The sequence below is a fragment of the Octopus bimaculoides genome, chromosome 3 (genome assembly GCF_001194135.2).
Source record: "Octopus bimaculoides isolate UCB-OBI-ISO-001 chromosome 3, ASM119413v2, whole genome shotgun sequence".
NCBI classification, from domain to species: domain Eukaryota; kingdom Metazoa; phylum Mollusca; class Cephalopoda; order Octopoda; family Octopodidae; genus Octopus; species Octopus bimaculoides.
Window position 1 is genome coordinate 79,387,157 of NC_068983.1, and position 23,722 is coordinate 79,410,878.

At 32.6% G+C, this 23,722-nt stretch overlaps 1 protein-coding gene across 1 annotated transcript in view; it reads left to right on the forward strand.

Moving 5' to 3' along the window:
• LOC106876010 (protein TANC2) overlaps positions 1-23,722 on the forward strand; it is a 1,103,288-nt gene that overhangs the window by 189,534 nt on the left and 890,032 nt on the right. The gene's annotated exons all lie outside the window — the stretch shown is intronic.

Below are 23,722 nucleotides of genomic sequence, written 5' to 3' on the forward strand. Positions count from 1 at the left end.
TATATATATATATATATATATATATATATATATATATACGACCATTATTTATATATATATATATATATAATCTTTAATTTGATGGTGGCCATGCTGGATTACCACCTCTAGTTGAACAAATCGACCCCAAGACTTAATCTTTGTTAGCCTGGTACTTATTCTATTGGTCTAGTTTGCCAAATTGCTAAATTGTGAGGACGTAAACACACTGATATTGGTTGTCAAGCGATGGTGGAGAAACAAACACAGGCACTCACACAAATATAAACGTATATATATATATATATACAACGGGCTTCTTTCAGTTTCTGTCTGCCAAATCCACTCACAAGGCTTTGGTTGGCCTGAGGCTATAGTGGAAGACACTTGCCCAAGGTGCCATGCAGTGGGACCGAACCCAGAACCATATGGTTGGTAAGCAAGCTACTTATCACACAGCCACTGCTATGTATATATATACTACCAATACATATAAATATATATATATAGTAGTACCTTAGTTTTCAAACAACTCTGATTGAGAATAAATTTTGCTTTATATATAAATATATATATATATATATATATATAGCGGTAGATATGGATATATATAAAGCACGATTTATTCAAGATCAAAAGCATTCATAAACCAAGATACTACTGTATTAAATGAATATGAGAAAGACAGGCGACTTAGTAGAATTTATTCGTATATATCATATAACATATATATTGTGCCAAAGATCCCACCAATGCCATCATGCTTCTGGACCAGTTACTGCAAAAGCCTGGGTTTCAAGTGCGCACAGCTTTTCAATATTCCAATATTCTCCCAAAGAGATTGAGGGACCTATACAAAGTGGATGTAGGTGTTTTCAAATTGAAACTGGACTTCTCCCTGTCAGGAATCTCAGATAAACCTACCTCATGGCAAGAGGTACAAGTGAAGGTAGGGATATCAAACTCCCTTATTCACCAAATGCCACATATTAGAGGAGGCTCTCAATAATAACGGTGTAGCAAAACAGTGGTGCCCCAGCATGGCTGCAGCTCTGAGCTGAAACTACAAAAAACAAAATAATATATATACTACCTATATCTACCTATATCTATCTATCTATCTATCTATCTATCTATCTATATATATATATATATATATATACACACACACACACACACACACACACACACACACCAGCTATGCCTATGATACAAAAGTATTACTGACATCCTAAGACTGCAGAATGACCTGAATGCAATGTATAAATTGGCTGATGAGAATAATATGCAATCCAATGGTGAAAAATTTCAAACCCTTCACTTTCAGCCCACAAACAATCTATAGCTGTTGTACACGTCACCACCAGGCAACGTAATCCTAGAGTTAGTCGGTGCATGACCTGGGAATCCACATGAGCAACGATGCAACTTTCCATGTACATATTGCTTAGATGGCAACATTATGCAGGTGGGTAGCAGGTTGGATCCTTAGATCCTTCAGGACCAGGAACAGAGACACAATGCTTCTGCTTTGGAGAACTTTTGTCCTCACTCATCTGGACTACTACTTTCAACTGTGGTCCCCACAGTGTGTAAAACTAATTGCAGAACTAGAAGCGATCCAACACCACTACACAGAGAAGATAGACTCAGTAAAACACATGGGCTACTGGGAGAGATTGAGGGAACTGGGACTCTACTCCCAGGAGAGGAGACGTGAGAGATATGCAGTGGTAGACATGTGGAAAATAATGGAGAGTCTGGCACCAAATTTTGGAATCGAAATTTACAACAATCCTTGAACTGGACAGCACTGCACAGTACCAAAGGTCTCATCTCCATCGAGGATACAAACCCAATATTGTAATAGCTTGGGATTCAAGGGGCCACAACTTTTTAATGCCCTACCACAGAACGTTAAGGATCTACAAGTAGTAGACATGGAAGTCTTAAAAAAACGTCTAGACAGTTCTTTACCTGCAATTCCGGATGAAACCACATTTCAGCAGGAGGTACAAAGAAGAGCAGCAACGTCCAACTCACCAGAAGCAATACTGAAAAAATCCCCAGATGCAGTAAATGCAATGCACTAGCATGACCTCAGCATCTGGCTGAAACCCACAAAAGATTATGTATTCAATATACTACCTAGACAAAATGACAGAGAACTGTTTTAGAAAGTGACTCATCATCTTAATCAATAGCTACAAGAGAACAAAACATTTATCTAGTAAACTTATTCAATATTAGCAGTCAAAAGGTTGTAATTAAAATAGCATTAAAGTTGTCCAAATCAGATATTAAAAATATAGCCTTCGTAGATAAAAGTATACAAGATATCGATAAACAAATTCTATGCTTTACTATGAAGTTCTCAAACTTATGCCAGCATTATGATAATGATGATTTCCACTTGGATGCGTAAGCATTTAAGTCTGTTCTTTTTTGGGGTTTTTTTTTTTGTCAAATGATACATAGCCTAAAATTTGCAGGTTTTCTGCTAGTATGATCTTGATTTTGCTACATGCAACCGAATTGTTTGACTACTAAGAAAGAACAAATTGTTGGAAAAGATGTGGACCCCACAAGATGTAGTGTGGTGTACTCTTTAATCTTGCTGAAGATATCCTCTCAAATGTTGATGGTATGATAAAATACACTTAGTCTATGCGGTGAAGTGCATGTTGATTGAATGGCCTTCATGCTGTAAAACCTATACCCCACAAAGAAAAATAAATAAATAGGTGGAGAAGTAGCTGTGTGGTAAGAAGCTTGCTTCCCAACCACATGGTTCAGTCCCACTGTGTGGCACCTTGGGCAAGTGTCTTCTACTATAGCCTTGGGCCAACCAAAACCTTGTGAGTGGATTTGGTAGATGGAACCTGAAAGAAGCTTGTCATATATGTATGTATGTATTTCTGTGTCTGTGCTTGTCCCCCTACCATTGCTTGACAACCGATGTTAGTGTGTTTACATTCCTGTAACTTTGCTGTTCAGCAAAAGAGACCAATAGAATAAGTACTAGGCTTACAAAGAATAAATCCTGGGGTCGATTTGTTTGATTAAAGGCAGTGCTCCAGCATGGCCACAGTCAAATGACTGAAGCAAGTAAAAGAATAAAAATAAAAAATATGCAACAGCCAGAATGCTAGGTTTCCTTTGTTGCTGTGTTAACTCAGAGTTTTGAGATACTGTGAAACCCACCCACCTAATGCCAGCATGGAAAGATAAATGTAAGTGGTGATGATAATGCTGATGTTGAATGATTTTCTCTGTATGATCAACTGAACAAACCTCAAAGTGTTGAATGAATTCATGTGTAAATTTATATTAGTTTACTATCATCAATCAGGAATAGTGTATTGTAATGTGATTCTTATAGTTTAGCATAGTTAACTTCTGGAACAAACTTTTTCTTCTGTTATCTTTTAAGTATGATGTTTTATCTTATGCAATCTAGAAATTGCATTGAACTGAATTAGACTCAGATGTAAATTACACAAACCTTGTCCACTATCACACATTCTATATGCTATATATGTGTGTGTGTGTGTGTGTGTGGTTCAGAGATTTTCTATCAGATCAGAGTTCTGGTTTTCTAATTGACCAAACCCTTTGCTGGAATTGCATTTTGACATATTTCCAGATATAAGAAAACAGCTGTTCAGCTTTTAACTAACTCATTATCAGTAAAATAACTGAATGTATTTGTTGTAATATGATACAATGTGTTACAAATAATATTAAAAGTCAAAAGAAAGAGTTATAGGCTCATCACCTTTGAGCATGATTTAAATAATGATGATCTTGGCAATGACTGGTTGATTCAGAAATAGAATTTTAAGTGTAAAAGTAGATCATTAACTTTAGTATATTCAATCAAAAGGCAGTGGCTATGTGATTTTTCCTTAATTAATTTCACCTTGTTGAATATCTTACTTGTCTTACATTTCTTGGAAATATTTTATTTCTCTCAGACTGCCAAAGAATTGCCTTCTTATTGCTGTTAACCTTCAATTTTTTATTTTATTTTATTAAAAGCTTTTTTTTTTTTTTATTTCCTTACCATATGCTACTCTGCTACTCATCTGCATTTCTTGTATTAGAAAGAGAAGAAATACATTCAAAATTACCCTATTTTTTATCCAGTGTTTTACTTATGTAACAAGTTACTGTTTCATTTTGCTATTTTATTTATGTATTTCTGAACAGCATTTAAAAAAAAAATGTGTGCTAGGTATCTTTTTTTCTTTTTTTATGTTGCTGAATGACTTAGAGAAATTTGAATAATGCTAATGATGGAACAATAGGATAAAGGAAAAGACAACAAAAAGTCTTAATGTACCTAATTCTCATGAATATTTTTAACAATAACAATGATGCAAAAAAATATTGAAGGAAAGAAATTTAGTGTGAAGAAAGACAGAAAAGCTTTCTGATGTCTATTTCGTTTTTCCCAGAGAGAAACCGTTATATTTATATTTCTTATAAGAATAATAAGAATGATATTTTACTGATGTTGGTGGGGTTTTTTTATGTGTAAAGTTTTAGGATAACTGAAAGCAAAAATATATCCACAATCCACAACAGAGCTGTACAAAGGTTGAAGCTCTGCAAACAGTTGGGCATGAATAGAAAAAACATTTCTATGAAGTGCAAGTGTGAAGAATAGCAAATACATATCTCTGTTAGATTAATATTTTCCAAAATATGCTTGGTCAACATAAATCAGTTGAAGGCAGTATGGTGATGCAGCTAAACTCAAATACAGTACTGGATTAGTCGAGGCCTCATGACTAGGCAAAATCTAGGTGGAATGTTGCATTTCTTGTTCAGTATCTACAGCCTCTTTTGGCTATGAATTTTGATAATGATGGGGATATGAAATATTCAAGTATACTATCATCATCAATTTTATGCTACTTCCCCCCCCCCCACTTGCATGGGTTAAATATATTTTCTCTAGTACAGTGTCTCCCAACTTGATGCAGTCTTTTGTCACATCTTTCAAAAAATTGAATACATTGAGATCAGCTTTTACCAATTCTTCCCATATATTTCTTGGTCTTCAGGCTCCCTTCTCTACAGGTTCCCTCCTCTACAGGCTTCCTTCTCCAGATCCATTAAAATTTCTTTATCCAAGGGTTGTCCACATCACATTCCCATACATGTACAATTTTCTCTTTTGTGCATTACATTACACTTCTTCATATCCAGTTTTACCCCCTCGCACACCTGTTCTATATTATTAAACACAACTATTACACATTGAGTGAAGCATGCTCATTGCATGTCTATCTTGCCATCTCACACTCCACATTCAGTATCTATATTTCACTATTTCACTGCTATGCAGTATCCTGCTTTATACAAAAAAAATCATACAGTCTGTCTTCCACTCTCATAAAGAATCCCTTTGGTGTAAACAAAGGTAGCTGATTCCTGAACATTTTCCTTCTCTATCCTCGCTCTGGTTACCATGCTTTCACAGTACCCACCTTCACTGCTAATTAAGTTAACTCAATAACAAAAGCTGTCATCTACTTCTTCAGAGTCTCTTGGGTATTAAAAAAATTAATTTCATACATACTCTTGCTGTTAACTACTCCCATGCATCTTCAATATATGAAACTCTTTGCTGTCTGCCTGCTTCTGATTCCTCTGCATTTCCATTGCATGTACCCATAAGTTTACATAGAGTGCATACTGTAGAATTTCTGCCTCTTCCTTTTCTATATATTGTTCATGGCCATTTCCCATATAACACTAGAGTTGTGTTTTTTCTATGACATTTGTCTTTGCTAGGTTTACATTTCTTTATTGACAGTTATAGTTGTATTATCATACCTTACTTTTATTTAGTCAATGACTTGATGCTAGAGCGATAATAACAATAATAATGATCATCATAATAATAATAGTAATAATAATAATAATAATAATAATAATAATAATAGCCCTTTTGTTCACATACACGATCTGTAAAGAGGAAATCTGCAATCTGGGAAAACTGATAGGGTTGTGGTTTTGTGCCAGCAATAATGATAATAATCAGTCCAATGAAGTTTGTACATGCCATTCAAGTTTTAGTAACAGTGAGGTAAGTAAACTTATTGAGACCTACAAGCTTCTTTAGATTTAAGCGGTCAGTCGTTTGACTAGTGCTATTTAATGAAATAGAGACTTGAAATATAATAATACTTGGTTTGACTAAATTAAATATGATTCATAGATTTGGTGTTGTTTAGCCTCCATATCTGCTCTGATTAAATGAACTCCTAGTCAAAGACTTTCTTGCCACAACCATTCTGTCTTCTTTACAAGATACATTATATCTGGGAGTACATTACCCGATGTGTCTATCTATTTTTATTTTTAAACAGTAGGATACAATTTGGGAGAGACATTTGACTACTATTTCTAGCAGGCTCACTGACCATATGGAAGCTTGTTTGTTGGTTCAGCTAGATTTGTTTTATCCCTTATTTTATATTATGGTGCTCACTACTTGTAGTGACTGATTTTCATTTATATAAATATTGATTTTTAACTTAAGCTTAAGTTGATAATACTGAGCCCAGTATTTACCTGGAACATATTTTATTAACCGTAGATGGAAGAAAAGCAAAGTCAGTCTTAGCAAGGTTTCAACTCAGAATCTCAAGTGACTTAAGTAAACATGGTAAAGCATTCTCTTTGAACACTCTACTATTATTGCATTGATATAAATATTATTAAAACATCTCCGTAAAACACAGAATAGTCACTACTTTGTGAGAAATAGTGATTATTTCATTGCAAGAATGAAACATGGCATGACAGATACTAAGTATAATTATAATGGTGGTGATTATTGGCTCTAGGCTTTGGCACAATTGGTATTCTAGCAGTCTGAGTTGAAATCCTGCTGAAGTCAACTTTGCCTTTCATTCTTTAGTGGTCAATAAATAAGGCACCATTCAAGGACTGAAATAAATTCTTTCTTTCATTCCTCTTCTCTTCCCTTTCCGATTTCAGTACATTGCATGCTAAGAGACTCATAGAAGACATCTCACAGTGTAGCCATGAAAACAGACAGAACAACCAAATGACAATTGAAAACCATTACAAAGCTTACAAAAATATAACAAACAAAAAACATGCCTACACTCTAAGGTTGGCAATTAGAATAGGATGAGTGACACCATAGAGGCTCATTTGAGTCATTGTGGGCTTGTAGCTGTGATTGGTGAATGCAATTTTGATAATCACTACAAAATTACAGTGTTTGATTGCATGTGGATAACACTTGTATAAAGGAGATGTGAAAGGTATTGTCATCGACATAGGAGTGTTTATTGTTAGTTATGAAAATGATAATGTAATTAACATATTACAAGAAGATTGCTGTATTGCAATAATAGGTAAATAGCTTTCAATTTGTAATGGTGGGTAATTTCCCAGGTTTTGTAAATGGTGTTCTTTAACAGTACAGCGGTAACATTTTAGCTAACTTTAAGTATTTGAGGGTATAAGGTTGAATAGTTGATGCGCAGTAAGAATATATTAGGTGGGTTGTTTTGATTAAGCTCTGGTTAAATGTTCCAGTGGAGATTAAGAATATTATAGTAAGGCTAAGGTTATGTTTGGAGGTATCAAAAGATTGGAAAGATTTGAAAATTTTTCAGCTGTAAAAAGAAAAAAAGCAGCTAGTTAGGCTTCCTCCTTTAACTTCATAAGACAATGGAGAATATTGTTGTTACTCTATAATGCCATAAATTTAATTAGGATGCACACATTTTGAAATGGTCATAAAACTCATAAATTAAGATCATATGATGTGATAAATCTCTACTCTGTTGTGTTATAGTTTAATTGAATTTCCTTCGTTTTCTTTAAAAGGTTACATCTCACTTTCCTTTTAGTATATCTTAATCATAAATTTAATTTCTAAAAAGGTTTTTGTCAGCATGAATAAAAATTAGGGGAACTTTTCAATGAGCTTTTTGTATGCTATCACTGGCTACAGCTTTAGTTAGCTGGTTAGATAACCAATCTTATTTAAGGTATTTAAATTTCCTCACTTTGCTATGTACTTTCACACTGGAATAATGATATCAGTTAATAATAATTTAATGGTTGAATTTTAGAAAAAGTTAGGTGACAGGATCGAAATGTTGTTAACTATAAAACTTCCTTTTAGATATTTTTAGCTTCCCATTGAGTTATAACCATGTTGTAATTTAAATCTATCCTCACTGCTTATTGTCTATTAATCCTGCATATCCAGAAGGACATGGTAAGTGACAGCATTGTAATGTTGGGAGTGGTAAAAACTTCATTTTGAGATATTTTTAGATCTTCATTGAGTTATAACCGTCTTGTGATTTAAAGATAACCTCATTATTTATTGTCTATTATTCTTGTGCACCCAGTTTACCCTCATAATCTAAAGATGAATTACATTTAGTGTTGAGATGTTTTGGTTTTAAACAAATTTAAAACTGTATTTAGTGCTAAAATTTATTTCTTCTAGAAGCTGTCAGGAGTCTTTAGAATTGCTACAAAATGGAAGATAGTAGGATTATACATTTCATTTTCAGGATGACTGCACAATATCCATTTAAATTTATTTAAGCATCCATTCTTGTATACTGCTAGGTTTGTAATACAACATCTCAGCATGTATTACAGTTTTTGTTTCATCTTGTTCTCAAACCAGTGCATTAAAGTTTACTTACCACTCTTCCTCTGAAATTTCTCAGCTATTAATGCATAGCACCTTTTCTCTCAATATGTATCTACTTGTACACATCATCTAGCACTCAACAATATATTTATTTCATCTCATATGTGTTCAGCCTTTCTAATAAGTAAATGTTACACATTCAGTAGAGTATATATACCTAACTTATCTAGTCTTTGTTGGTCATTTACAGTCCATTGTCGAGGTTTTTACTACTATAAAATTACACATTTCATCCCTGTCCTTCTACGATATGAATATAGTACAAGTAGAGAAATTCATTATTTCTGATAACAATAAAAGATTTTGAAATGTTATCTGATTAATTTATACCCTAGCTATTATTATTCCCCTAATTCTTTTCCTAATCCTATGTACATCACTCAGGTAGCACACTTCTTAATAAGTTGTGTACTATGGAGTAATTTATTTCATATTTCATAAAACTTATTCAAGAACTCTTATTGCATTTCAAATATTTACATCTTTTCAATGGTTCTCAGATCTTAGATTATCTATTTACTATCAAAAAATACTACAGATTGTTTCTTCAAATATTTTCCAGCTACAATGAAATCACAACAATCTGAAACAATGTGATCAATATTTTATATGAATCTAATTTATAATGAATTGCAAATAGCGCTAGTGCCGTGATAAAATGTATCCATACAATAAAGTGCTTTCAAATAAACAGAGAGTGTAGAATAGGATAAACTTTTTGTTCTCTTTTGAGGACATAACATCTCTAGTGCTGGCACCAAAATAAAATGTACCCAATACACTACTCTGCGAAAAGGTTGGTGTTAGGAAGGGTAACCAGCCATAAAAATTATGCCAGAATGGAACATATGAGTAAGATGTGGTCTGCCAACCAATAAGTCTAAATAAGAACTGATTCAGATAGTGATGCTCTGTCCAACACATGTCAGCATGGAAAATGAAAGTAATGGTGATGATGATGATGTTATTGGTGATAGTTGGGACTGTGATAATAATTGTGGTGATGGAAATCTATTTCATATTGGAGATTTCACTTTGTTGTAGAAACTATCGCTTCTGTTACAAATTTTGTAATGCACATAAATATTGTCTGCAAATTCATGCTGGTAATGGCTGCAGCATGTATGTGATCAATGAAACCTGGCATAACAGATACTAAGTACAATTATGATGATAGTGATGATTGGCTCTAAGCTTTGGCACAATGGGTGCTCTTCGATTTGTGTCACTTTTTCTGACAAATACAATTAAGACTGGAACAATATACCATAGAATTTAGTTCCAGCTTGCCAATATAACTCTAATATTATGTTTGAATATTTTATTCCTATTTCTTACTGGTGATTTACCACAGAGTAATTGCATTGTGTAATCAGTAGATATTACAATTAATGTGAGTCAGTTTTTAAGTTCCATGTTGAAAAAAACTGTTGGCATTTCACCATTTTACTTTGTTTTATTGCAAGTAAAAAGAGCCCAAAACAAAACAAAATATAAAATGACAAGTTTTGGGGGATTATTGTCATTAATGTATTCTTATGACAACTTTTTGCTTACAAAGGCCAGAGAGAGAGAAAAAAAGAAAACGAAGAAATGACTATGTTAAAAAAAATAGATAGCCATTAAAACTACAAAGTTATTATATGTAAATGAATTTAAATCAACTAATATAAATCCTTACTGAACATCAGCTTTAAAATTTGATCAGAGATATTGATCAGTAAATATTTAAAAGATATGCAAATAGAAAACTATTTAAAGATGCAGTTACATACTGAATCAGTTCAGACTGAAAAATAAGGCAGTCAAAAGTTAAAACTCCAGACCATATTTAGTTCACTGATTTTTATTAAATATTGAAGACGAAGAATAACACTTCAATTTTTATTGTTGGTCATAGTTGTTGCTGTGATACAGATTCTTCGAACATTGCAGCTAATAAATTCTAGTTTCTCTTTTAATTGGTATATAGGATTTAATAAAATACAATAAATATTATGTTTGATTTTGTTTACAAAAGCTGGAAAGTTATTAAAATAAAATCGAATTTTGACATACGTATCGTGGAATTGTGATAAAATGAGCATAGCTGTACAACAGAAGAATAGTTTGATTAAAGAACTAAGGGAATCAGTATTTTAGCAGAATGTCATGAAAAACATTACAAAAAGAACTGTTGCATTGTGAACATGATACCTGTAGCTATATAGTTGGAAATTCAATTTGCGAGACTATTGATAGGCTGAAGAAATTTTAATATAACTGATTAAATTGTAGGAAAGTATCTTAGAGGAATGGAAAAATTGGGTTCCTGTCAAACGAATTTTCTGATGTGAAAGCATTTGAAATGTTTAGTTATTTTTTCATTTAAAATTGTGCATGTATAGCTGCATGTGCATGTATGCCTAAATATATGCATATATTGTTTACTATTAAGTCTGTGTAAATAATATACATAAATCTGTGGGTATCATAGTCAGAATATCTCTAGTTCTATTGACTGAATTAAATAATGTTTCCGACAAAAAATAAATAGAACATTACTAAAAAAGGGGTAATATATTATTTGAAGGAATGACACCCATACACATTAAATATAATTAATACAGACTAACTTTCATAAATGCATGCATATGCACACACATAGATGTAAGCATATATGTACCATAAGTATATACATATAAACATATATTTTGTATACACTGCTCAGTTGCACTACAACTTGTTGGAAAATATTAAAAGAGGGGACAGAAAGCAGCCATATAAGTCAAGTAAAGAAAGACAGCAATGAAAGCTATAAGTACATGTACAATACACAGAATAAAGCACAAAATGACAGAAAGACATAAAAGTACTATAAAGAGGAAAGGGTGCTTAGGCACACCAGGAATAGTGTTGGAAAATTTTGGGAAGCATGGAATCTTTGAAGGAAAGTAGTGGAGATGGGCAATGGTAAAGGATATTGATAAATGATGATAATGAGTCTTTTTTGAAGAAGAGGAAATGATGGTTAGCAGTACAGAATGGTGATAATAGGGGTCACAAATAGATCTAATCTGATCCAACCCTTTGTTACATATGCCTTATGAAGAGAGAGAGAGAGAGAGAGAGAGAGAGAGAGATTGTGATAAGGATGTTGAGAGATGAGAAATGAATACAAACATATTATGCCATCCCTAGTAACTTGGGTACCATGATATGAAGAATGGGAGAGAAGATGGAGACTATTGATGAAACAAGACTCAGCAGCAGATGTAGACTCAACAAGCAACATAATGGCTGAGAAACTCAAATGTTGATATATTATACATTCCAGCCGCTCTCACTACCATTATACATACATACACATACATACGCACACATATTAGCATCCTCATTACTAAGACAATATTCTAAGGCCAGATGTCCTTCCTGTTACTAGCCCTTGTTTTTTAAGTAAACTATTTTCAATTTCTCTGTTATTTTTTTAACTTGAGGCCACCAAGCTACATGGGCCTATATTTTATGAGACATAAACATGGACACCATTTTTGCTCTTACAGTGGTAAAGAAAAGACATGCTAAAATATTTTCCCATAGTCACACACATAGAGTTTTTTATACAGTTTCTGTCAATCAAATTTTACTCATGAAGTATTGATAGTATTGATAAGCTGGAAGCTGTTGTAGAAGACTCTTGCCCAAAGTACCATTCTGTATGATGGAATCCCAGAGTACAAGCTTGCGAAGTGAACTTTTTATCCCAGTATCCATGCCTGCACCTCATATCTTTTAGTTGTTTCAGTCATTAGACTGCGGCCATGCTGGGGCACCACCTTGAGGAATTTTAGTCAAACTAATTGACCACAACAGTTATCTTCTTCTTAAGCTGGTATTTAGTGTATCAGTCTTTTTTGCTGAACTGCTAAGTTACAGGGACATAAACACACCAACACAAGTTGTCAAGCAATTCTGGGAGATACACACACACACACACACACACACACACACACACACACACACGATGGTCTTCTTTTAGTTTCCATCTAGCATATCCACTCACCAAACTTTGAGTACCACACAGTGGGACTGAACCCAGAACCTTGTAGTTGGGAAGCAAACTCCTTCCCACACAGTCACAGTCATTCCTCTGCCAGCCAGCACAGCTGTGCATTATACAATAGAACATGCAAATCTTCGGCCAAACTCAAGAGTCATACAAGGGCCTCTCATTGCATCATCAATGACTCATTTCAACAATTCTTTTTAGCAATAGCATTGCTTGAATACAAGAAAGCAGCTACTACATACATACATACATGGATATATATGTATGTATACACACAGACATATACTCACATGTACATATATGTACAAACACATACACATATATATAGATTGACAGATAGACAAAGAGATATATTGATATACTTCAGCATTCTTTCTTTTTTCTTTTTTCTTAAAGATTACTTATCTATTTTCTTTATCAATTAATGTATATGATATCCTAACTACAGATCAACCGATCAATACAACCCCCCTTATTACTGAACCATTATTTTAAAATTTCTATTGCTATCTAGTATCTTATTGTGTAATATTTTTATCATTGAGTATCTTAAACATTTCGGTTTAATTTTGAAAATGAATCAATGAAACTGAAATATTCATTGAACATTAGTTGAGGTCTGTTTCTGTTTCAGAAATGTAATTTACATTTTCTTGTTTAGATCCTTTAAAGCTATGATGAATATATTCTTCTCTCATGACATAATGGTCTATTTCCTTTATTTATATGATAGAACAATATTTTTATAGCTATATCTCTTCTAGATTAACTGAAGGAATAAAATCAGATGTTGAATATTAATGAAATGTATAATATCCATATTATATATTATTTCAGCTTACTAAGGATTGCAAATGTCTATTTTGGATTTCATCTCAGCAGCTACTGAATATTATACTGCTGCATAGTTTCTCTTGATAGGGACTTCAGAATAAATGTGTTATTATATATTTGTTTGGACCGTTTGAAATAACAGCTAAATCTCTCTCCAATCACACCCTAAAATATGAAAACACATTTGATAGAGGAACACTTTTCTTGGAAGACAGTGGCTCCCATAGTTATAATTTGAATGCCTATAGTTGCAGGTTTTCCCAAGCAGAGCTGATTAGAGCTAAACATCCAGAACACTAACTGTATAATTAAGGCTAACACACACAGCTATCATTGCAGTCATTGCTTCAAATTTGATCAGTATAGCTATTTCAATTAGTTAATCTGAGAAGTTGACAATAAGTCCTTTATATACACACACGTGAGAGAGAGAGATAGAGAGGTGGGGGAGAGATCTGTTATTTTGAAGTTAAGTAGAGCAGCAGTATTCATAATCTATGTTCGATCCTTTCCAACTGGTAATATTGATCTAGTGGATATTTAACATGAAATTCTAAAAATTGGTGTGTAAAAGGAAAAAGGCTTGTTATGAAGGTAATTTCTCAGGACTGCAGTCTTGTGCTGAAAAAATTGTTTAGCGTACATTTTCTGAATAAGACAAAATAAAAGTGATAATAGTGGAGAAGTATGTGCATGGGTGGCACACAGATTACTAGGTCAGGAAAACAGAAATCATTACTGTAACTGAAAAGAATTGCATGTATATGAAGAGCTGTTGTAAAGCATTGGTGAATGAAGATCTGACAACAATATGAAGTAAGATGCTTGTACGTCAATCAGCAACTTTTTTAAAGGAGGATGATATAATATTTGACAAGTCAAAATGAATGCTTTTTTTTTTTTTGAAGATGAAACATGCCCTTGTTAAAAAATACAAAATATTATTAGTGACAGAGGCAGTTTTAATACCGAGAGGTAATATTTATCCCCACTTAAACGTGGATGTTCTGTTAGAACAAGTTATATTGCAGTAGATACCACAAGATAAACTCTCATATTGGCTTTTGGTGTAAAATTCACTCTTCTTTATATCACTAGTACAGAGATAAAGTCCCACCACCTCCAGTTCTGAGACCACCAGATCATGTAATTTCGACCTTCTTTGGTCTAGTCAATGATGTATGCTCAACTGCTAGAGACAGCAGAACTCATCTCCCCACCAGTGATATATATAGAATAATAGTAAGGTTACAAAATATGCCGGTAACAAAATATGCCGGCTTTAGATATGTCAAAGACAACAACAATACTCTTGTCAAAGTTTCAAAGGCAAATAACTGTTGGTGTATCATGTAAGAAATCAGAAGAGCATACAGCTCTCAAAGAAAACACTACTTTTCACATAACAGAATCTTGTAAATAATATTGTCTGTGGTTTGTTCTTCCTCTCAAAATTAGAATATTTATTTAAATGAATGACCTTTAACCTATCAATAACACATTCAAAATAATTTTTTGTATTATGCATATAGACATGATTTTAAATAAAGTTATATCTTTATCTTCATTTCATGTATAGTATATAGAGGCATTTCATGAGATTTTCACAGTCCAAATGTCTTCCAGTTTGATCAATAGTAAATTGATTTGCCAGTTTTGTTAACTTGTATTATAAAAGAGAATTTCATTTTTCATCTCTTCTGATTTCTGGTTATTCTTATCTAAATTATAGCTTCTATTAATTTTTCTAGACAATGCAAAATAATGTTTATTACATTTATCGTGTTGACCAATCATTTTGATATAGCATATCCTTCATCAACAGAAGCTGCTAGCCAGAAAATGATGATACACCAAAGTTTAAATCAAGCAGTTTCCTATATATCAAAAATGCTAAATTCTGCCAAAATCATTAAAAAAAATTCTTTATGTATATGTGTGTCTGTCTAGAATAATAAAGTAACAGGACTAAATTGTAGTTTTGCAATGGACTTTGAGGGTTAGAATTTACTTATTTGAATATTTCGTTTGGCAGATTAGGAAGAGTTTCTATATGTAATGAAAAGCTGCTGAAGAAATTTGTTTATTTCTAATTGTAAATATTCTTCTAAAAACAATTAATATAGTATAAATAAAATTGAGAACTGAGAATAACAACATTCTTTGTTCTAAAATGTTATGATTAGTATTGTTCCTTTATTTCTCTGATATTAAGTTAAGATTTGACCTTATTAAAAACGCTAACTCATAAGATAATCATCGCTAAAATTTATATATTTATTTTTGTTGGACATTTAATATCTATTATTTAATTTACTAAGTATTCTTCAAGTGTATTAAATTCTGATAATTAGTACAATTAGTAAGAAGTATTTTAGAGCCAAACCCAAATAAATGACAGATATTTCAAAAAAGAAAGAAAAAATGGTGATATCCTTGTTAGTTAACAACATAATGTTTTATTGTATGGAGTAACATGACTTCCATAAAACAACTATTCTTTTCTATTCTGTATAATGGTTTCAAATTTTGGCATAAGGTCAGCAGATTTTGAATGGAGTGGAAGTCAATTACATCAGCTCCAGCACCTGACTAGTACTATTTTATCAACACTAAAAGGATGACAGGCAAAGCTGACCTCAGTGGAATTTGAGCTGAGAGTGTAAAGATGGACAAAATGCTGCTAACCATTTTTTCTGGCATGTTAACAGTTCTGCCAGTTTGTTGCCTTCTCTATTCTGCATACTGATATCTGCTTGTCATTCAGTCATGTTTATCAAATGTGTAAAACTCGCACAGGAGAAATCAAATAAAGATGGTAATCTTTAATTATAATTTCAGACAAGTAATTTTTCAGAATCTTTTGATAAAAGTAGATATTACTTTCTCTTGTTTCTTGCAAATGAATTACGATCAAAGGAAAAATTTATTTTATGTGTATTGAATGTGCTGTTTCATTGGAATTCTAACATTTTAACTGAATTCAAATTTTTCAGATAAACTTTGGATTCCTCTTAAAAAATAAAATAAGTTTTAGGCATTAGCATGCTATGAGATTTAAAACAATCAGTGGTCTTTCTGACCAGAATGCAGTAATTATATTTGGATTGGTCGCAATCTCATAACGGTGTATCTTTTATCCTTACTGACTTGCTGACTCTTGAGGAAGGGACAGTATGTTTGACCTTTGTGAGTTCTCTGAGATTGGTGAACTTGATTCCATTACTCCTCCATTTAAACTGTTCCAGGTCAACACCTGCAAGAAGGACACATGCAGGGAGCAAATTCCTGAGAACTGATATACTGGTCATAGTGTTTTGTGTAGAATTGGGTTTGAGCCCAACCAAACTGATATTTTCTTAATATGAGTGATACTTGAGTATTTTTTACTGTTAAGAGATAAAGTTGGTATAGTCCCCACTAAAGAATATTCTCAAGGACACTGTTCATAGAAGCAATGCAGGTTTGACATGTGGTGTCTCAGTTACATTTGGATGATGTGTCATTGAGGAAACATATGGAAGAATGAAAGGTTGTATCATCTTAATAAGTTAGTTTTGTTGGATATGGTGGCAAGTAGGGTTGTTCATGTATAAAAAGAAGAGAGTGGGGTTGTATGATAAAACTGAAACTTGGGTTGGAAAAACCCCTTTCAGTACATCACAATGGTATGATCAAACAGTAGCTATCAAATCAAGAGGTTGGTGGGACCCAAGAAGTTGGTGGAACTCGTAGGCAAGAAGTTTCAATTGGAGATTCACGAGCCAGGTATATTCAAAGGCTTTGCTGATGCCCAAGGCCAAACCTTGATCTTTTCCAAAACAAGAGCCTACTGGTTAGCGACATAAGGGAGTAGGTTGCCATTTATTGTCTTCTTTACCAAAATATGCCTTTATTTATATTAAGTAGAGATATCTATGTATCCTTATTTTAAAATTTTCATTTACATTAGCTGTATTTAATTAAATACTCACATTTTTTCTTTCATGTTAAAGACATTTCTGCATTCCATTAATTGTTTTCCCCTTGGCATGAATAACTTGTACATTCTTTTCTACTTAAACTATCCCATGTATCATGCTGGAAATCTTCTGCAGATGGTCGCTTTCGAAACATGTATGTTTGTTTTAATAGGAAGTTAAGATATTCTAATTTTTGTTCTATAAATAGATGTATTATAATGAATGTCATGCAGAAACGCTACAGGGTGTTGATAGTAAATACAACTACCTTGTTTACTGAAAACATTTTTTTTGTTCTTGTTAGTTGTCGGATATTTTTTTTAGCGTTTTGGCATAATCATCTTGTGTTGGATAGAAATAATAATAACTACTGAAATAATAGTAACTACACCATTTAAACAAGCTTCCATCATGTGTCAGGTTACTTTCTTTTTCACATTTCCATTTAAAATATCAATTTCTAATATGTGCACAGAATGACAAGTTTTGGGGGAAGTGTATAGGTAGCAGATCATTAGATGAATGGGCACAACACCTTGCAGTATTTAGCAATATCATTTCATTTTTAGTTTAAATCCTACTGAAGTCATGATTCACTAGAAAATTGCCCATGTGATCAACAAAATCTGACCAATCACGACGTTGAATATTGAATAAGTTCCAGCAATGATTTATTTCTTTTGGCAATCTTCATTCTGAGTCTATCAACCAGTATAAATTCAGTATGTTGTGAACGCTCCACAGAGAGCTTTGGTAGGAGTTGACCAACAGAAATGGTGGACAGTAGCTAACAACACAAAGACAATGAACAGTCAGGGGACAAACAACATTAGGAGTCAGTAATTGGCAAGCAACTAATCGCACTTTATCTGCTACTATAACTACAGTAAGAACAAAAACTGTTGATGGTTTGTCGTTCATATCATTTCTTGCATACAAAAAGAATATATTCTTGTTTATCAATATCTCAACAGACTCCAGTGTTTCTTTCCATACACATCTTTAAATTTCTTGAAACAAAGAAAGTGACAAAATTTAAAGAAGGCCTATCTGATACATCTACAATATCTAATTTCACAGCCCTCTGTTCTGAATTCAACTCCTGTTAGGATTAAATGGGTTTACTTTTAATGTTGATGGGGAAGTGGTGCAAGGGTGGCTAAGTGAGAATATATGTATCACACTTATTACTAAGTGCAAATGATCCTCATTTCTCTTCTTCTGAATCTTTGTTACTCTCTCTCTTCTCTCTCCTTTTTCGATTTGTAATATAAATAATATTTCCTTTATTTATATATTGAATTCTAGCATTCAAACAGGTATAGCTGTGTGCTTAGGAAGTTTGGCAACTATCTCATTTTGAATTTAGTCTTGCACTTTGCAGTACCTTGTACCAGTGTTATAGCTTAGTGATCTGACAGAATCATTAGCATGTTGGTCAAAACACTTAGCAACATTTCTTTAGGCTCCTTTCATCCTGAGTTCATATTCTACAAAGGTCAAATTTACCTTTTGTTTTCTCAAGTTGATTACATAAAGTACCAGTGAAGCACTGTTTTTGATGTAATCAACTAGCCTCTCACCCTAGAATAGTAACCTTGTGCCAAAATTTTAAATGGTTATAACCCTAGGTTATAACCATTTAACATTGTAAATGAACATTAGAAGATAGAAACTATATGGAATCCTGTTCTATGGTTTAACACCAAAACCTATGTCATAAATGCCTTTAGCAGAGTTCATATTTTGTTGCAAACATTCAGGATGGGCCTCTAGTTTGAGGATGTCATCTTTTCCTCCCATCAGTCTTGGGTACTTGGATAGGGGTAAAAAGAAAATGGCAAAAGATGGATATATAATGGTATTTGCTTTTAATAGTTTTAGATCTCTTTTGAGGAATTAATATCTAATTATTTACCTCATGTGTGTATACACATACATGCAACAGGTTTATCTGCAGTTTCCATGAACCAAATTTTATTTGAAAAGCTACTGAAGACAGTTGCCTAGGATTGCCACACTGTAGAACTGACACTAAAAGCAAACTTCTTTACTGCATGATCATGACTGTATCTTTCTGCTTGCTTGTTTGTTTGTGTGTGTGTGTGTGTGTGAATATATAAAAGATGTTATGGCTATTGTAGAAGGCTTTTGGCTAAAGGTTAGCCTAATCAAGACAGACCTGAGGGATAAATGATAGTGCCTTTAATCAGAAATGCTTCATTAAATTTACTGAAACTTATGCATAAACAATGCATGTGGCATCATTTTATTTTGTTTCAAATTTCATTAAATATTGCATAAATAATAACATTCTTGAAATAAAAAAAAATACTCATTAATTTTTTTTTTTTGCATAATTATTAACTATTTTCATACCAACCCACCTGAGACTACCCTCGTTTATGATATAAAAAATATCTACTTTGATGTGTTAATATTTAAATTTAAACCTTCCATCATAATTTTATGTAATTTTATGTGTTAAATGTCAAATTAATAATGGAGAAGTCGTTTATGTCACTAAACCTCCTCCAAATTCTTGATTGTTTTAATAAAAATTAATCAAAACAGTTAGGTAGAGCATTTCATTAGAACTATGTTAATGAAAGGGTTAAAGAGATTACGCATGTTTTTATTACATCATTTCAAAAATGAAGTTTTTAGTCTAATTTTATATGCATTTCTTTATTTAGATATAAATTCCTCATGAATGTTGGATCATTGTGTCATTTTTCTAACAGACAGCAGACATCATTACGTATCCATGTTAGTGACCTGACATTGCCATAACTGAAGAATTTGTCTGTTTAATCCATTTGTAGAAGTTGAAATAATAGCTGACATTTATCAAAATTGTTTAACATTTAAATGTCTGCTTCTCTATATCAGCCTGAAGTAGATATATCTGCTTGCTTTTGTTGTCATTAATAATGATTATGATGATGTAACCATAGTTGTTACCACTTGTTTGGTTCTAATATAATTTTCTTAGCATTATATCATATTGTATGCATGTTAAATAAAGACCAAGTCAGTTTCTAGGGAAACGTTTTGTTTTTACAAAGACACATAGACAGTTTCAAGACTAGCGTGGTGGTGGTTGTTGTTTAACCTTAGACTAACTCTGATTGAGCAAAACTGTGATTGAAGTCATTCCAGTTGTGGCCATCCCATGTATTCAGACATGGTTTATATATATATATATATATTTTTTGTAAATTGTTTTTTAATCATTTGGTCATAAAAAGAAAGACAGCATCTATGACGCTTTTTTTTCTTCTTTTTGAGCTTCTGAGATTGATGGAAAGGAATAGAATGAATTATTCACACACTGGAGTCTGCTGAAGTCAATGAAGGACAAGGTCATAGTTTAAAAAGCCTATGACTCAAGAACATGATTGATGGTCTATTTGATGGCTTTCTACAGTTTCTGTTAAATTTCATTCATAAGGCTTTAGTCTATTTGAGATTATAATAGAGTACACTTGCTCATGGCACCATGTAGTGGGATTGAAGCTGAAACCATACAGCAGTAAAGTAAGCTCCTTAACCACACAGCCATGTTTGCATTATTTCAGACTAAATTATCTCTGTTCCTTTTTTCTTTTTTTTTAAGTAGTGATTTAAGAGAGATTTGGCTTCTATTTCTAGCATCTCAAGCAGTTATATAAAGGCTTCGTCATTAGCTTCTGACTGGTGGGGTTGATATATTTTTTTTTGTTTCTTGATGAGTTAAGGAATTTTTGGCTGGTATTTCTAGAATGTTGAATAACCTCATAGAGGTGCTGTTGTTGATTCATGATGCTCTTTTTCATCCCATGAGGCTTCTTTGCTGGAGTTTATATTGTGTGTACACATCTTGGAATTCTGAAGGCTGATATATGAAGTGTTGGTGGTAGGTTCACAGATATACAGGAATATATTATATCCCTTGCAAAATATACCAGAATTCATATGAAACTGCCATTGATAGTTGTTACTGTCTTTGAGAAATTCACATATAATTCCATAGAAAAACAGAAGAACTTGACTAAGGTGTGTTTAATGCATAGTTGAGACACAATAAGAAAACTGAAAAGAAGAGACAAGTAAATTAGATGGTAGCTGCACTGAAGTGCTTTCAAGAAAAAGGATTTGGTGCTTTGTAATATAATAACAAAGCAATTTTTAAGTAAATCTGGCACCATGAGAGTAAAATTGGTTGTTAATGAATAAACCAACATAAAATTATCAAAACAATTATTGGTATGTACTTTCAACCCTGTCAAGCAATATTCCTGCTGTTGTGGGAATAGGTTAAACATCATCTCAGCTGGATTCCAGTAAAGCAGTAACAAACAACCCACATAGAAAACAGAAGGTGCAGATGATTCTGTTCATTAGTTAACCTACAATCATTACTCTTAAGCTGTAAATGCAACTGTCTACGTTTTTGTTCAGGAGCCCAAATTTTTAACATGGATATCAAGTGATTGATTGTATTTTTTATTGTTTGCCAGCATAATTTTAAACTAAGGATAGATATGTTTTTCCTTTCAATATAGATCTCATATTGCAGTGTTTGATTTAAATTTTCCTGTTCTGGATTGAATCATATTTACTTTTCTCATTTAATATTTTTTGTATATTTCCTAATTTATCTTTGTTTTGATCTTAATAGTATAATGGAAAAAAGTAACTACTGAGAAATATAATATAAAGATAGAAAAATATGCAAAAAGAAATACACTTTCCCTTGGGCACATCTGTTTGTATTGGCTTAAAGCTATATCATTTAATCTTTACTCTAAATGTTGTAAAACTCATTTTGATTTATGATAAAATGGTTCTTAACACTGCAGTGACCTAGAATCAACTTAATTCTTATCATTATCCTCCTACATCCTTAAATCTTTGAGATGAGAATTGTAAAAAAAAAAAAAAAAAAAAAAAAATGTGCATGGCAAATTGAAGAGATAAACATTGTTTGGGTGGAGGTCTAGAAAGTTCCTCTATTTTTATTTTTACTTCACTTTACTTATGCCACTTATTCCATTTGATTCTTGATTATCTTCCACTTATATGTCTTCTCCCATGAAAGCAGTGCCTTCCTTATCTCAAGAATGTAGAACACAAAAGAAGTATAGAGGATTAATACAAGAGCAAGCTTGAATTTGATGATATTTTCTCCTTTAAAATGCTCTTTGGTTCATAAACTATTAATTTAGTGGGCTTTCAGTCTTTCTGGATATCTTTTAAATACAGAGTATCAAGATACTTTAGCTAATGGAAATAATTGCATTTATCAGATGTTATATTTCTTAGAGTTTATCTGGAATATATATGCCATGTAAAAAAAAAAAAATTAATTTAATTGTTTTTCTTGAAAATAGCTGCAAGGAGTTTCCAAATATTTCCATTTTAGATAAGGAATTTAATGGAAATTGAGAAGAAAATTGATAATAAAAGAATATGTGAGCAGTATCCTCAGTTAAATGGGAGGTAGCAAAAAGGAAGGAAAGTGACCTGTTATAAATATACTATCTGCCATTTACAAGAACATCTAATATAGATGTATGGCCATTTATTGTAGAGTTTGTTAGCAACTGTGAAAAATGGTTAATTTTCTCATGAAATATTTTCCTTGTTTTCTTTACTCACAAACCTTACTAAATGTTAATCAGATGGGACAGTCATCAGAACAGTGTTATTTAAAAGGAAATATGGAAAATGAATATGAGCTTGCAATTTCAAAGAATGACTGTGTAGTACGAAGTTTGCTTCCCAATTACAGGTTTTTGGGTCCAGTCCCACTATGTGACACCTTAGGCAAGTATCTTTTACTATAGGCCTTGGCCAGCCTTGTAAGTAGATTTGGTTGATGGAAACTGAAAGAAGCCTATCGTGTGTGTATAATATAAATGATATAAATATATGCATATATGGGTACAGGACATCACCAACAGTAAACAACATAAAATACACAAACAAATGAGTTCACTACACAAACAATGAGAGAAACAAATAGAAAACAGGACAAGTAACATAAAGAATGACCCTTCATCAATTGTCGACTGTCTACCTACTCCTCATTTTGAGCATTGAATGACAACATGAGTCTTTGAAGACAGTTGCTCCCATAAGTAGCAAAATAAAATTTGGGATTTATGGAGGGTCAAAGTTGGGAAC